The sequence below is a fragment of the Bufo gargarizans genome, chromosome 9, assembly GCF_014858855.1.
Source record: "Bufo gargarizans isolate SCDJY-AF-19 chromosome 9, ASM1485885v1, whole genome shotgun sequence".
Classification (NCBI taxonomy): domain Eukaryota; kingdom Metazoa; phylum Chordata; class Amphibia; order Anura; family Bufonidae; genus Bufo; species Bufo gargarizans.
The window spans coordinates 167,124,541-167,140,624 of NC_058088.1; positions in this window are offsets into that span (position 1 = coordinate 167,124,541).

Consider the following 16,084-nt stretch of genomic DNA (forward strand, 5'->3'; position numbering starts at 1 on the left):
ATACAACTGTGCCTGAAAAATGCAGAAACCCAAAATATCAGTGTTCACGCCAGCCTCACTGCTCTTGCCTGCATCTTCCACCAATTGTGGGGTTTTGCTCTGGTGGATAGGGTAAGCGGGCGCAGTACAGAGGCAAAATACAAGTTCTTAACTCAAAACATGTGTTTATTCACACTTGAGCCAATTGTACAAAACACCACGTAACTTTGCAGTCTTGGTGTTAATTCACATAACACAAGTCACCTTGCGGGCAGTTCTTCCTCCAGTAGTCCACAGCAGGCTTTAGGGGGCCTGTTTCCCGAGCATGCGGCTCTCAGCCCTCCAGCACTGCAGAAAGCCTCAGATCCCAAAAACAGAGACATCTCTGCTGAGCCCAGCTGCCTATTTAAAGACAGCCAGGTGCTGCCAAAACCCTGACCGGCACTTAAACTCTGGTCCAGTATTTGACCTCACCTGGCTAGAAACCAGCCCAGCCGTACATGCTGGGAGGAAAATACCTGCCTTGCCAGATACAACCCCTCACTGTGTCACAACACCTAAAGGGTCGAAGCCCCATGATTCACAGCCCAGGAGGCTCCTACTGCCCGTTTGATGCGATACTCTTCCACAATAGCCAAATGAATCCATTGCGAAATGGAAGAATAGGATGCCGCCCGTCCTCGCTTTGGCCATCTGGGATCATGAAAAGGGAACAAATGCGAATAGCCCCAACCAGATCCAGAGTGTGGAAAGATCACTCCCAGGAGTGGGAAGGAGAGGGGCAAAATGAAGGCAACACAATCTCCCCAATGAGATGGAACAAAGACACCACCTTCAGAAGGAAACATGAACAGAATGGAGGACCACTTTGTCCTGATGGAGTACTAGGAAAGGAGAGTGACAGGAGAGGGCTGCAAGCTCCAACACCCGCCAAATGGCGGTAACAGCCACCAGAAAGACCACCTCCTACAAAGGCTCAAACGGCGATGCCTGGAGGGCGTCAAGGACAAGATTAAGATCCACAGGTTCAGTGGCTTGCGGTAGGGAGGTACTGAATGAGCAACCCCCTACAAGAAGGTTGGAACCGCTGAAACAGAGGCCAGGTTGTGCTGAAAAAAAAATATTTGAAAGAGCAGAGACTTGAACTTTGAGGGAATTGGGCGCTATCCCCATCAGGCTGGATTGCAGGAAGGATAAGAGCTTTGGGAGTAAGTACTTTATAGGAGACAGCTGGTTGAGCTCGCACTAACGAAAGAAGGATTTTCAGGTAAATCTTGGAGGAAGATGGCTTCCTGGCCTGGATCACAGCTTCTGAAAAACCATGAGCCCTTAGAAAGGCGGCCTCAACAGCCATACCGTTAATTGCAGCAACTGTAAATTCTGGTGGAAGAGAGGACCCCGAGATAACAGATCTTCTCAAAGAAGGACATGCCAGGGTTAGTCATAGAGAAGGGCTAACAGCGATATGTGCCACACATGATGGGGCCAGTCGAGAGTTACTAGGATGACTTGGAGACCCTTAGACTTGATTTTTCAGAGCAGCCAAATGAGAGGAAGTCAGGGGAGGGCTGGCAGCCTTAGTCCTGGGGGGCAAATCCAGTCAAGTGACCCATTTTAGCCCCGCCCATTATTAAAGCCCCTCCTACATATAATAGGCCACTCCCAACAAACACTGTACCGCTGACATTCTATAGTTGCGGCCTGTCTCTACACATCATACGGAGAGAGGGGGGGGGGGGTCTGTCCTGGCTGCACTGCCTGCTTCACATTATACAATAAACAGCCGGCTGCAGCTCTCCTCCCTCCCCAGATCCTGCTCAAGGCCTGTGGTTCCCCCCACCATCTGCCACCCGCCCGTGGCCTGCTGCCCCCCTTTCATCGTCCTCACCCAGCTCTGAATCCTCGTTCTGCAAATGGCAGGGGAAGGAGCCGGAGCATCTCCTCTCCTACATAGTGCCACATACCTCTTACATCCAGTGATGTCACCTGTGTTGTAGACACTCTTTCCTCATCTTCTCCATTCAGACCAGACCGCCATGATGATTTTTCTGCCATCTCCCGTCTCTGCAGAGATTGACAAACAGACATTAGTTTCCCACATTTCCATCATCTTCACATCTTCTGAACACCCTTTTCTGCCACCCCCAATACTATACTGCAGAAACAGTCCCCCTGGAAATACTACTACCACACAGATAGTGCCCCCTTAAACAATTATTGGCACACAGTACTCTAAAAAATAACTGCGCCCAGACACTAATAGTATAAAGATAATGTCCCCCAAAAATAATTGTCCCCCAAAAGGCCCCTTTAGAGCCCCCACTGTCCCATAGTGCCCCTAAATAATGCCCCTATAGTGACACCAGATGCCCCATTGTGCTGCTCTCCCCTATAGTGCCCCCCAGAATGTGCCAATAATAAAAAAAAAGCCACTTTAGAGCCCCAAAAAAGCCACTTTAGTGCTCCTCTCCCCCATGGTGCCCCCCATAATGTGCCAGTAAGAAATGCCCCCATAGTGCCAGCTCCTCCAATAGTGCCAGCTCCCCTCAGTGTAAGGCCCCCATAGTGCCAGGCTCCAGCTCCCCCCCCCCCATAGTGCCAGCTCCCCCCCCATAGTGCCAGCCCCCCCCAATAGTGCCACATCCCCCCATAGTGTCAGCCCCCCCATAGTGCTAGCTCCCCCATAGTGTCAGCCCCCCCCCTATAGTGCCAGATCCCCCCCAATAGTGTCAGCTCCCTTATTGTGCCAGCCCCCCCATAGTGCCAGATTACCCCCACATAGTGCCAGCTCCCCCCCCCCCCCACATAGTGCCAGCCCCCCCCCACATAGTGCCAGCTCCCCCCCCCACATAGTGCCAGCTCCCCCCCACATAGTGCCAGCTCCCCCCCCCACATAGTGCCAGCTCCCCCCCCCCCACATAGTGCCAGCTCCCCCCCCCCCACATAGTGCCAGCTCCCCCCCCCACATAGTGCCAGCTCCCCCCCCCCCCACATAGTGCCAGCTCCCCCCCCCCACATAGTGCCAGCTCCCCCCCCCCCACATAGTGCCAGCTCCCCCCCCCCCCACATAGTGCCAGCTCCCCCCCCCCACATAGTGCCAGCTCCCCCCCCCCACATAGTGCCAGCTCCCCCCCCACAAAGAAAAAAAAAAACACTAATACTTACCTCCATCAAAGGTAATATGTAAAGTGAGGGGGCACACACACCAGAGAAACAGTATGGAAACAATTGACGGATGAATAATTAATATTTATTACTCTAAAAACACTCCCCTAAAAAGATATATATAAAACATACATAAAATAATAACAACCTATAGTTAATTGTCATGTAAATCCACTGATATGGGTAATAATGTCGATTGTTCAGCTGCAGTATTCTGGATAGTACTGTGGGTATAATAAAATAAAGTTCATCCAAATGGTATCCCACTTTGTACGGTACTGTGGCACAAACAAGTATGCAATGTCCAGAAGGTAACTTCAACAGGTGTATTTTACTTTCAATGCAATGGAACAATGCTGCTGGCTATATATCAATATCCAGTATTCAGAATAGCATGCGTGAATGTTTGCACAGATCCTCAGATTACTCACAGTGTCCAGCCGCTTGCAGTCTCCCGGTCTCACCCGGTCTCACCCCTCCTTATTGTACGGCTGTAGCGCTGGTTTTCCGAGTAGCCGAACACGGCCGTCTGTGGCGTCCCACGTGACCTGATGCTCTGGGGTTCCGGGCGGACGCTGCGATGACGTCACTGCTATGCGGCGGTAATTTCAAATCTGGTAGCGGATCTCTTCTGCTGGCAACTTGATATTTAATTTCTTTATCCTTTATTCTTTTGTTGAATCCACGCTCACTCCACAATGCCACTATATAGTCGGTTGTATTAAGAATAACCACGGCACCACCCTTATCCGCTGGTCTTATAACAATGTTACTTTCCTCCTGTAGGGATTTAATGGTAAAAAAATTGAAGCTTTTACCTTCAATTTGGAAGGGGAAGCATCAATAGAAACGATGAGATCTATGGATGATGTTTTTAAAAATTTGGAGAGGACTTTGCAACGCCAACTGCGTAATAAGTGGGAGATTAGATCACTTACACAATATTTGGACAAGGGCTATATCCCTAAGGGTCTGACACTCACCAAGATACCTGCCCCCGATCTGGTGAATGATAGATTCAAAAAGGAATGGGATGGTTTTTTAAAAATACAGTCGGAGGCCCTTGTACAAATGATCATAAAAAGAAGGATACAAATGACAGAAGAAATGTCAGGACAAATTGATACCCTAAAAAAAGAAATGGAAACATTTCCGGATACGGATGCAGTTCATAAATGGCATGAGAGAATTTGTAAAAATCTAGACACACTAGAAAGAGAAATAATTGGTAAAAAATCTAGGAAACTACATCATATGGAAAGGAAGGAAATCACTGAGATTCATGAACAAAGGGAGGTTGAACACATAAATACACAATTTGAAAATGTCAAAATTTCAAATAGGTATGAAACACTAGCTACACCACATTTTTTAGACTTTACACCACCACATCACCAAGCACGAATAAGGAGCACACGCACTCCCACCCCACCACGACAAGAGATAAAGAAACACAGTCACAAAACACAGGATTATGTCCACAATTACAATTTGAGGGATCGTCCGAGGGAATACCAACAGGGCAGAGGGCACTATCAGACACACAGACAAGAGCACAGACATCATCAGAACACGACATATCAATTTACACCAACAACCAGCAGGTCACACAGGTACAATCACAACGAAGAATACGGAGAGGACGACATGCACAAAAAGAAAAAACACAGAAAGTAAAAACACCAACCACCAATGTAATCAATATCAGTGATATCGCACTTACAGAGACCCAGGTGCAGCTCCTTAATAAAGGTTTAAAGTTTGCCCCCACTAATCCAATGGATAAATTTGCCACATTTATAGGAGTTGAGAAATTTATCAGACGTTTATGTCTAAAGAAATATTTCCTCAAAAATCCCATTAATAGGGAAATGGATATGGGAAGTAATAAAAACAAATATGTGCATACAGACCTTAAAGCCAAATCGAAAAAATTCCCCAGGCAGGAGATTAGTAGTGAAATGGCCACTTTTAAGAACAATGTGGAACGCGATTTGAGAAAAATAAAAAGTCGCAGGGTCAATACGAATTTAAATAGAGAAGAGATCAAGGCCATTAAATCCCTACAGGAGGAAAGTAACATTGTTATAAGACCAGCGGATAAGGGTGGTGCCGTGGTTATTCTTAATACAACCGACTATATAGTGGCATTGTGGAGTGAGCGTGGATTCAACAAAAGAATAAAGGATAAAGAAATTAAATATCAAGTTGCCAGCAGAAGAGATCCGCTACCAGATTTGAAATTACCGCCGCATAGCAGTGACGTCATCGCAGCGTCCGCCCGGAACCCCAGAGCATCAGGTCACGTGGGACGCCACAGACGGCCGTGTTCGGCTACTCGGAAAACCAGCGCTACAGCCGTACAATAAGGAGGGGTGAGACCGGGTGAGACCGGGAGACTGCAAGCGGCTGGACACTGTGAGTAATCTGAGGATCTGTGCAAACATTCACGCATGCTATTCTGAATACTGGATATTGATATATAGCCAGCAGCATTGTTCCATTGCATTGAAAGTAAAATACACCTGTTGAAGTTACCTTCTGGACATTGCATACTTGTTTGTGCCACAGTACCGTACAAAGTGGGATACCATTTGGATGAACTTTATTTTATTATACCCACAGTACTATCCAGAATACTGCAGCTGAACAATCGACATTATTACCCATATCAGTGGATTTACATGACAATTAACTATAGGTTGTTATTATTTTATGTATGTTTTATATATATCTTTTTAGGGGAGTGTTTTTAGAGTAATAAATATTAATTATTCATCCGTCAATTGTTTCCATACTGTTTCTCTGGTGTGTGTGCCCCCTCACTTTACATATTACCTTTGAATCCTTTGGGGTCCTGGGGGTAGGACCAGAGGGTGAGCACCTACCCATACGTGACAGGGGTGAGCCGCTGTATTCGATTTACTGTTTTTTACTTACCTCCATCAGCAGCGATGCAGGCCTCTTCTGGCCTGTGTCCCTGCTGTGTGCCGCCCGACTCAGGCGGCGCGATGATAATGACGTCATCGCGCTGCCTGAGCCGGCCTCTGATAGGCTGCAGGCATTAGTGCCTGCGGCCTATCAGAAGAACAGGGGAGGGACACGCCTCTCCCTGAGTCGCCGCCGCAATTATATCCAGGGCCGCGCCGCCTGTGGTGATCGGCGGTGCGGCCCTGAAGAATAAAAAATATAAATAATTTTTGTTAAAGTTAGGCGGCCTGGGGGGCAATTGCCTGCTTGCCACCCGGCCCAGCCCGCCCCTGGAGGAAGTGATGGGAAGACGTACGGAAACTCAAACTGATTCTACAGAATTACAGGCGCGTTGGTTGCTAGAGCCAAAGGATGTGACATTCCATTTGAAGCAGGAGAACATATGATCCACGCCCGGCCGACCCCACCTGTCACAGACTGCCTAAAAAACCTGAGGATGGAGGGCCCATTCGCCAGGATAGAGGTGTTCACGACCGAGAGTCTGCAATCCAATTGTCCACGCCATGAATGTCAACTGCTGACAGCGCAGAAACATGCCTCTATGCTCATATGAGGAAGAGAGCCGTCTGCACCATGGCTGAAGGACTCCGGGTGCCACCCTAGTGGTTGAGGTAGGTGACCACCATGGAGTTGTCAGACTGAAAGTGAACTGGATGTCTCAGCAGATGGGTCTGTCCAGTGAGCCAGACCTCAATTCCAGTATGTTGATTTGAAGGGAGCATTCCTTGAGAGACTTACCAACACCCCTCCCCAGCATCACAGGCTTGGATCCATCGTAACCAAGAGCCCATGGAGGGAAATGAATGTGCGACCCAATGTCAACATCAACAAAGTGGTCCACCACCTTAGGGCCCAGCGCGTTAAAGCCGAAAGGCGCAGAAGCAGATCCAGTGAGGCTGGAGACCTGTCCCAATTGGCGAGAATGGCCCTTTGAAGAGTCCTGGTGTAGAACTGCACAATGGTGACTGCCTTGAAGGCCGAGACCATGAGATCTAGAACTCTCATGCATTGTCGAATGGGGAGTGGGTGGGGCCATAGTAAGGGGAGGACTTGAAGGCAAAATGTGGACAGCTTCTCTGAAGGCAAAAACACCTTGACCTGATGAGTGTTGAACACCATGCCTAGAAACGATAGCCGCTGAGACGGATAAAAGGCATGACTTGGACAGGTACAGGATCCAACCAAAACGATCCAGTGTGTCTAAGACAATCCGCAGACTCTGACACTGCAGAGAATCCCCCTTCCATGGAGGATAGCCATGACCGAGGCCAGAATCTTGATGAAGACCCTGGGGGCTGTGGCTAATCTAAACGGAAGGGCCAAAAATTGGTGTTGGAGGGGCCCATTGCAAACCTGATAAACCTCTGGTGGCTGACCCACAGAGGAGCAGAGATTCTTCCTGCTCCATGGGCACAATAACCAACCTCAAGGACTTCATCTTGAAGCGCTGCACACAAACATAGCGGTTTAGAGTTTTGAGGTTCAGGATGGGCCAGACCGTGCCCTCCTTTTTAGAGACCACAAAGAGACTGGCATAGAAAAAGTCTTGGGCAGGAACTGAAACGATCACATCCTGCCAAAGTAGAGTGTGCATAGCTTGAAAAAAGACACGGGCGGCGGAAGGGGGGTTCAGAGGAGATGAACAAAACAAAAACAAAAAAAACTAGAAGTGAACTCCAGCAAGTACCCTTCCAATATGAACTCTTGCACCCAGATGTCTGAAACGTGAGCCAACCAATCCTGTTGGAACAGGTACAGCCAGCTGCCCATTCGACTGGCAGTAAATCATGCTGAGGAGGGCTTTGCCGTGTAGCACTTGGAACCCTAGGGGTGAGGACGTTATGATAGACGTGGTTTAGAGGGCTTGCGCTTCCTATCTTGGGTAGACTTGTTGTCCGGCCACTTGGGGCTGGAGAAATGCAGAAAGGGCTGAAAAATAGGTCTGTTCTTTTTGTATGTGGACAAAGGGATTTTCTCTGTGACAATTGGGTGCTTTTTACCCCCCTCCCAGCGTCAGAGATGATCTCATCCAGATGCTTGCCAAAGATTCTACCTCCAGCAAAGGGGAGGGCTGTTAAGGCCCATCTGTTGCATTATCTGCAGCCCAGCCAGAGGGTACGAAGGATAGCCAAAAGAACGGCCGAAGACCGGGTCATAAGCTGGGCCGCGTCCAACGATGCCCCACAGATGTAAGAGAAATGTCAGAAAGCTCCTCTGGAGCGTCCCCCTGAGGTAATACACTGTCACAGTTTGTTCGCCCACTTGGTTATGGCCTTGCTCACACAGGTAGAAGACTGGATGCAAGGTTGTACCAACCGCTTCTAAAGGAAGATTTTGAGGATTATAGCTTTTTGTGCCCATCACAAAATACCTTGGGGTGTCTTCTTTCCAAAATGGGGTCACTTGTGGCGTAGTTATACTGCCCTGGCAATTTAGGGGCCCTAATGCGTGAGAAGTAGTTTGCAATCAAAATCTGTAAAAAATGACCGGTGAAATCCGAAAGGTGCACTTTGGAATGTGGGTCCCTTTGCCCACCTAGGCTGCAAAAAAGTGTCACACATCTGGTATCGCCGTACTCAGGAGAAGTTGGGGAATGTGTTTTGGGGTGTCATTTTACATATACCCATGCTGGGTGAGAGAAATATCTTGGCAAAAGACAACTTTTCAATTTTTTTTATACAAAGTTGGCATTTGACGAAGATATTTTTCTCACCCAGCATGGGTATATGTAAAATGACACCCCAAAACACATTCCCCAGCTTCTCCTGAGTACGGCGATACCAGATGTGTGACACTTTTTTGCAGCCTAGATGCGCAAAGGTGCCCAAATTCCTTTTAGGAGGGCATTTTTAGACATTTGGATCCCAGACTTCTCACGCTTTAGGGCCCCTAAAAAGCCAGCGCAGTATAAATACCCCACATGTGACCCCACTTTGGAAAGAAGACACCCCAAGGTATTCAATGAGGGGCCTGGCGAGTTCATAGAATATATTTTTTTGGCATAAGTTAGCGGAAATTGTTTTTTTTTTTTGTTTTTTCTCACAAAGTCTCACTTTCCGCTAACTTGGGACAAAAATTTTAATCTTTCATGGACTCAATATGCCCCTCAGCGAATACCTTGGGGTGTCTTCTTTCCAAAATGGGGTCAGCTGTGGGGTGTTTGTACTGCCCTGGCATTTGAGGGTCTCCGCAATCATTACATGTATGGCCAGCATTAGGAGTTTCTGCTATTCTCCTTATATTGAGCATACAGGTAACGAGATTATTTTTTTCCGTTGAGCCTCTGGGCTGAAAGAAAAAAAATGAACGGCACAGATTTCTTCATTCGCATCGATCAATGTGGATGAAAAAATCTCTGCCAAAAAAAAAAAAAGGAGGGGAAAGGCGTCTGCCAGGACATAGGAGCTCCACCCAACATCCATACCCACTTAGCTCGTATGCCCTGGTAAACCAGATTTCTCCATTCACATCAATCGATGCGGATGAATAAATCATTGCTGGGATTTATTTTTATTTTTTTATACAAAGTGTTTGCCAAAGCATAGGAACACCGCCTCCTCCTCAGCTCATATGCCTTGGCAAACGTATCTTTTACTGCAGAGGAGAAATCTCGTCTTGCAGCGCCGCATACACCGACTTGCGTGTAATCTGACAGCAGCGCAATGCTTCTGTCAGAATGCACATCAGTGCTGCAGCTAGTCGATCGGTTGGTCCACCTTGAAGGTAAAAAAAAAAAAACAGGCCGCAACGCAATAATTTTATTAACTTTGGAACAGAACATATAAACTTTAACTTTTTGAACTGAACATTAACCTTTTTGCTTACTGGTGTTTTTTTTTTTTTTTTACCTTTATAGAACAAACCTCTCCTTCCCCATGGGTCAATGTGCAAAGCGCCCAAAGATGTGGCGAAGTGCGTTATGCACTTTGCCCCAGGTGAAAGGAGACGTTTGCAGCAGCTGTGAGTGAATGGGTCCTAATAGCCCTGTGTGCCTGTCCTGGTGAGATGTGATCCCTATGCTAGGTGTACCTGTGTGTGGTACTTCCGGAAACACTCCCCTAAGCATAGGGCAGGGTGGTAAGGACAGTCAGGACAGAAATAGCGGGTGTCACGCCTTATTCCACTCCTGCTACAGACACAACATCTTTTTCGGGGTGACGGTTGGGTTGAGGTACCGGCAACGACATTGGGGAAATGTCGCTCGTGTAGACGGCTAACTACACTGGTGGATGGGGCCACGGAACCTCCTGGGTACAGGAGGTTCTCGATGATCTCTTCCTGAAATTTGAGGAAGGATCGTGTTCTCCCAGCCTTACTGTAGAGAACAAAACTATTATACAGAGCCAATTGAATTAAATATACAGACACCTTCTTATACCAGCGTCTGGTTCTGCGGGACACTAAATACGGAGCCAACATCTGGTCATTGAAGTCCACCCCTCCCATGTGAAGGTTATAGTCGTGGACTGAGAGGGGCTTTTCAATGACACGGGTTGCTCGCTCAATTTGTATTGTCGTGTCTGCGTGAATGGAGGAGAGCATGTAAATGTCACGCTTGTCTCTCCATTTCACCGCAAGCAGTTCTTCGTTACACAATGCAGCCCTCTCCCCCTTGCAAGACGGGTGGTAACGAGCCGTTGGGGGAAGCCCGCTCGACTAGTTCGCGCGGTGCCACAGGCGCCAATCTGTTCTAGAAACAAATGCCTAAAGAGGGCCACACTTGTGTAGAAATTGTCCACATAAAGATGGTACCCCTTGCCGAATAAGGGTGACACCAAGTCCCAGACTGTCTTCCCACTGCTCCCCAGGTAGTCAGGGCAACCGACCGGCTCCAGGGTCTGATCTTTTCCCTCATAGACACGAAATTTGTGGGTATAGCCTGTGGCCCTTTCACAGAGCTTATACAATTTGACCCCATACCGGGCGCGCTTGCTTGGGATGTATTGTTTGAAGCCAAGGCGCCCGGTTAAATGTATTAGGGACTCGTCTACGCAGATGTTTTGCTCTGGGGTATACAAATCTGCAAATTTCTGGTTGAAATGGTCTATGAGGGGCCGAATTTTGTGGAGCCGGTCAAAAGCTGGGTGGCCTCTGGGACGGGAGGTGCTATTGTCACTAAAGTGCAGGAAACGCAGGATGGCCTAAAAAAGTGCCCTGGACATAGCAGCAGAGAACATGGGCATGTGATGAATTGGGTTCGTGGACCGCAATTCATGCTTTTTGGTTAGACCCATGTTGAGGAGAGGGCCCAGAAAAGTTTTAATTTCGGAAACTTGGACTGGTTTCCACCGGAAAGGCTGGGCATAATAGCTTCCCGGGTTAGCGGTTATAAATTGTGTGGCATACCGGTTTGTTTCGGCCACGACTAAGTCCAAGAGCTCCGCAGTCAAGAACAGCTCAAAAAGTCCCAGGGCCAAACCGATCTGAGCTGTCTCAACCCGAACTCCAGACTGGGCGGTGAAAGGGGGAACTACAGGTGCGGCTGAAGTTGGGGACTGCCAATCAGGGTTTGCCAGCACCTCAGGGATTCTAGGGGGTCTACGGGCCCGTCTGCGACGGGGTAACTACTGCTCGTGCCACCGTACCAGCTTCAACTGCCTTTCTGGTGCTCGCCACTTCACCATGTGCTGGTACTAGGTCCAGGGAGGGCTGCGCTGCTGGTGTATGCCTCACCACGTAATCCGACAGCGCCAGCCCCACTCTGCTGCCCTTGAAGCGGATCCTGCACAACCTGTGGTCTAGCGACACGGGGCGGGGTACGCCTGGTGGTATCAGGGACCTCAGCCTCCTCGTCCGAACTTTGGGTCAGAGAGCCACTGCTTTCTACAGGTTCGTATTCTGACCCGCTAGATTCGTCAGATGAGGGTTCCCATTCCTCATCCGACTGGGTCAGAAGCCTGTAGGCCTCTTCAGAAGAATACCTGCTGTTTGACATTTGGGCAACTAAATTTAGGGGTATCCCCTAAGACTACCCAAGAAAAAAAGCAAGCCTGTCTTACAAATGGGAGGCTAGCGAAGTAACGGAGGCCGCTGCGGTTGATAAAAAATATAAAAATAGATTTTTTTATCGCCGCAGCGCGTGTAAAGTGAATGTGCAGTGATAAAAAAATATATATTTTTTTTGTCACTGCGGTGGGGCGGGCGTGGGTGAACGCACGTGTGGGCGACCGATCAGGCCTGATCGGGCAAACACTGCGTTTTGGGTGGAGGGCGAACTAAAGTGACACTAATACTATTATAGATCTGACTGTGATCAGTTTTGATCACTTCCAGATACTATAAAAGTACAAATGCTGATTAGCGATACGCTAATCAGCGAATAAGGGACTGCGGTGCGGTGGGCTGGGCGCTAACTGATCCCTAAACTACCTAACCAAGGGGCCTAAACTATCCTAAAACCTAACGGTCAATACCAGTGAAAAAAAAAGGTGACAGTTTACACTGATCACTTTTTTCCTTTCACTAGTGATTGACAGGGGCGATCAAAGGGTTAATTGGGGTGCAGGGGGTGATCTGGGGCTAGTGTGTGGTGTTTGGTGCTACTCACTGTGAAGCCTGCTCCTCTGCTGGATCCAACCGACGAAAAGGACCAGCAGAGGAGCAGGGCAGCCATAAAACAGATCATATTTACTAATATGATCTGCTATATGGCTTATGATTGGATTTTTTAAAAATCATCAGCTTGCCAGCCGCGATCATTGGCTGGCAAGCTGATGACGCGACCCCCTTGACGAAATGCCGGCCCGCATTGCGCATGCGCGGGCCGGCTAAGCACGTCATCTCGCGTCTCGCGAGATGACGCGCCAGTGCGTGATTGTGCGCAGCGCTGCCGCCTCCGGACCGCGGATCTGCGTTAGGCGGTCCGGAGGCGGTTAAGAAGGCAGTAGAGCTTCACTGTGGCACTGCACTCTTCTCTCAGACTTGTCCAAGGCTACTTTCACACACGCGTTTTGGGCGGATCCGTCATGGATCTGCAAAAACGAATCCGTTACAATAATACAACTGCATGCATCCGTCATGAACGGATCCGTTTCTATTATCTATAACATAGCCAAGACTGATCAGTCATGAACTCCATTGAAAGTCAATGGGAGACGAATCAGTTTTCTATTGTGCCATAGAAAACGGATCTGTCTCAATTGACTTACATTGTGTGCCAGGACGGATCTGTTTGGCTCAGTTTCGTCAAGCGGACAGCAAAGTGCTTCAGGCAACGTTTTGGTGTCCGCCTCCAGAGCGGAATGGAGACTTAACTGATATATTCTGAGCGGATCCTTTTCCATTCAGAATGCATTAGAGCAAAACTTATCCGTCTTGGACCGCTTGTGAGAGCTCTGAACGGATCTCACAAACAAAGCCAAAATGCGAGTGTGAAAGTAGCCTGTCATGTGATAACATATTCATCATTTACATGGCCGAGGCACAGTCCAGCCCCATGCTGAGCTGTGATACTAAGCACAGCCACTATACAATGTACTGCGCTGTGCTTCTCAAGCAGAGAAAAGCCCATGGCACTTGCAGGAGTGCTGGTGCCTTCTCAAATAGCTGATTGGTGGGAGCTTGGGTGTTGGACCCCCACCCATCAGATACTGATGACCTATCCAGAGTATAGGTCATCAGCAGGGCCGTCTTTACCAAGGGGCAAAAGGGGCAGCTGCCCCGGGCCCAGTTGCTCCTGGGGGGCCCAAGGCAGCTGCCTCTTGAGCCCTGCTAGCAACTGCCCTGGGTGTCAGGCTGTCAGCTACACAGGGGGTGCTGCCATGCCATGCCTGCTGGCACTGGGTCCAGGCATCGTACTGTTAGAGCTGTGAATGTGATCTAGGACCTTAGATGACATCATCACCATGTGACCAGTAACCTAGCAATATTACTGGTCACATGGCTATGAGGTCATCACAGGTCCTACCACTAGTGTTGCAGGAGAAGTTTGCCTTAACTGTGGAGCTTTTTTTGTGAAGATTACATCAGAAAAAGGTGACAGGGGCTGTTATGCTAATATACTGTAAACTACTGTATAGTGGGGTGGTGCTGTATACTGTGGGGGGGGGCCTGTATACTGTGGGGTGCTATACTGCTGTACTGTATAGTGTGGGAGGGCTGTATAGTGTGGGGTGCTGTATCGTGTATAGTTTGGGGTGCTATATACGGTGAGGTGTTATACTGCTCTACTGTATACTGTGAGGTGTTGTATACTGTGGGGTACTGTATACTGTGGGATGCTATACTGCTCTACTATATACTGTGGGGTACTGTATAGTGTGGGGTGCTATACTGCATACTGTGGGTTGCTGTATACTATAGGGTGCTATACTGCATACTGTGGGGGGCTGGGGTGCACTGTAACACTAGGGTGAGCCGAGCCCTGGTCTCCTTCCTGCAGAGCGGTGCCCACTTCCAGCCTGAGCCCAGCTGCCCAGAGCACTGATCCTGAGCCGCTGGAGTCTTCAGAACTGGAAGTATTTACAGTCATTCACTATACTCTACCAGTTGTTTGGATTTTTTTTGTGTGTGTTGTGGTGGAGGGCGTGATTGCTTGCTAGGGTGTGGGAAGGCGGGATCCAGGGGGCCCAAGTAAATTTTTGCCCAGGGTCCAAATCAATATTAAAGACGGCCCTGGTCATCAGTTAAAATATGGCAGAAAACCACTTTTAGGTCGGGTTTACATGACTGTCGTTTTCCGTTCTTTGGATCAGTCATAAAAACAGAAAAAAAAAAAAAAAGGATCCTTTATTTTAAAGGGGTTGTGCAGCCATTAATATTGATGACCTATTGTCGCTCCGCACTTGAAGGACCTGACGCTCACATGTGACATCATGATGCTGGGAGTGTTAGGTCCTTCCAGCACAGAGTGAGTGTCAGTGCATAAGTGAGTTTTTTTGTTTTTTTTTTTGCACCCAGCAAAAGAGTTAATACATTTCTATTGGGGGCACTATTGGGGTGATTTTATATACAGGGGGCATTGCTGGGGGGGAATTTGATATATAAGATGGCACCGTTAGGGGTATTTTATTCTGGGGGGGACAATATTGGGGGCATTTTATATACATGTGGCACTATTGGAGGCAATTTATATAGAGGGGCCACTGCTGGGGGGGGGGGGGGATTTCATACATAAGGTGGTACTATTGGGGGGGGGGGGGTATTTTATACTGGGGGAACACTGTTGGGGGGGCATAGCTGGTGGGGGACCTTATACATAAGGTGGCACTGTTGGGGGTATTTTATACTGGGGGCATTTTATATACAGGGAGGTGCTGCTGGGGGGAAATCTCATACATAAGGTGGTACTATTATAGGGTATTTTATACTAGGGAAACACTTGTCAGGCATTTTACTTACAGGGGGCACTGCTGGGGGGGTAGTTCATATGAAGTTGGCACTATTGATGGAAATTATATATATATATATATATATATAGCTGCTAGGGTCATTTTATACATAAGGTAGCACTGTTGGGGGGGTATTTTATACAGGGGGAACTATTGGGGGAATTTTACATACAGGATGGCACTGTGGGGAACCATATATTCCATAGCACTGTACATATGATAAGGGGTATACATACTGTGGGGATTCGCTCTGGTAGGCAGATTAGCAGACACAGTACAGAGGCAAAAACAAAGTCTGACTTAAATAATGCAGTGTTTATTCACACAAACAAAAAATGACAGTTCATCTTGGTGTTCATTCACACCATGGCAAGTGCACAGAACAAAAAGCATTCACCTTGTCAGCGGTTTTGGCCGTAGCAGTCCCCAACAGGCTTTAGGACCTGCTTCCCAGCAGTGCAGCTCTCAGCCCTTTAGTAAAACACACATCATGCCGCTCTCACACCACAGCCCCTCCACAGATTCACTGTGAAATGGAGGATAATCCACACAGCTGAGACTGCTGGCTGGGTTTTATATCCCTAACCAAAACCCGGCCTGGAACGTGGGGAACAGCCACC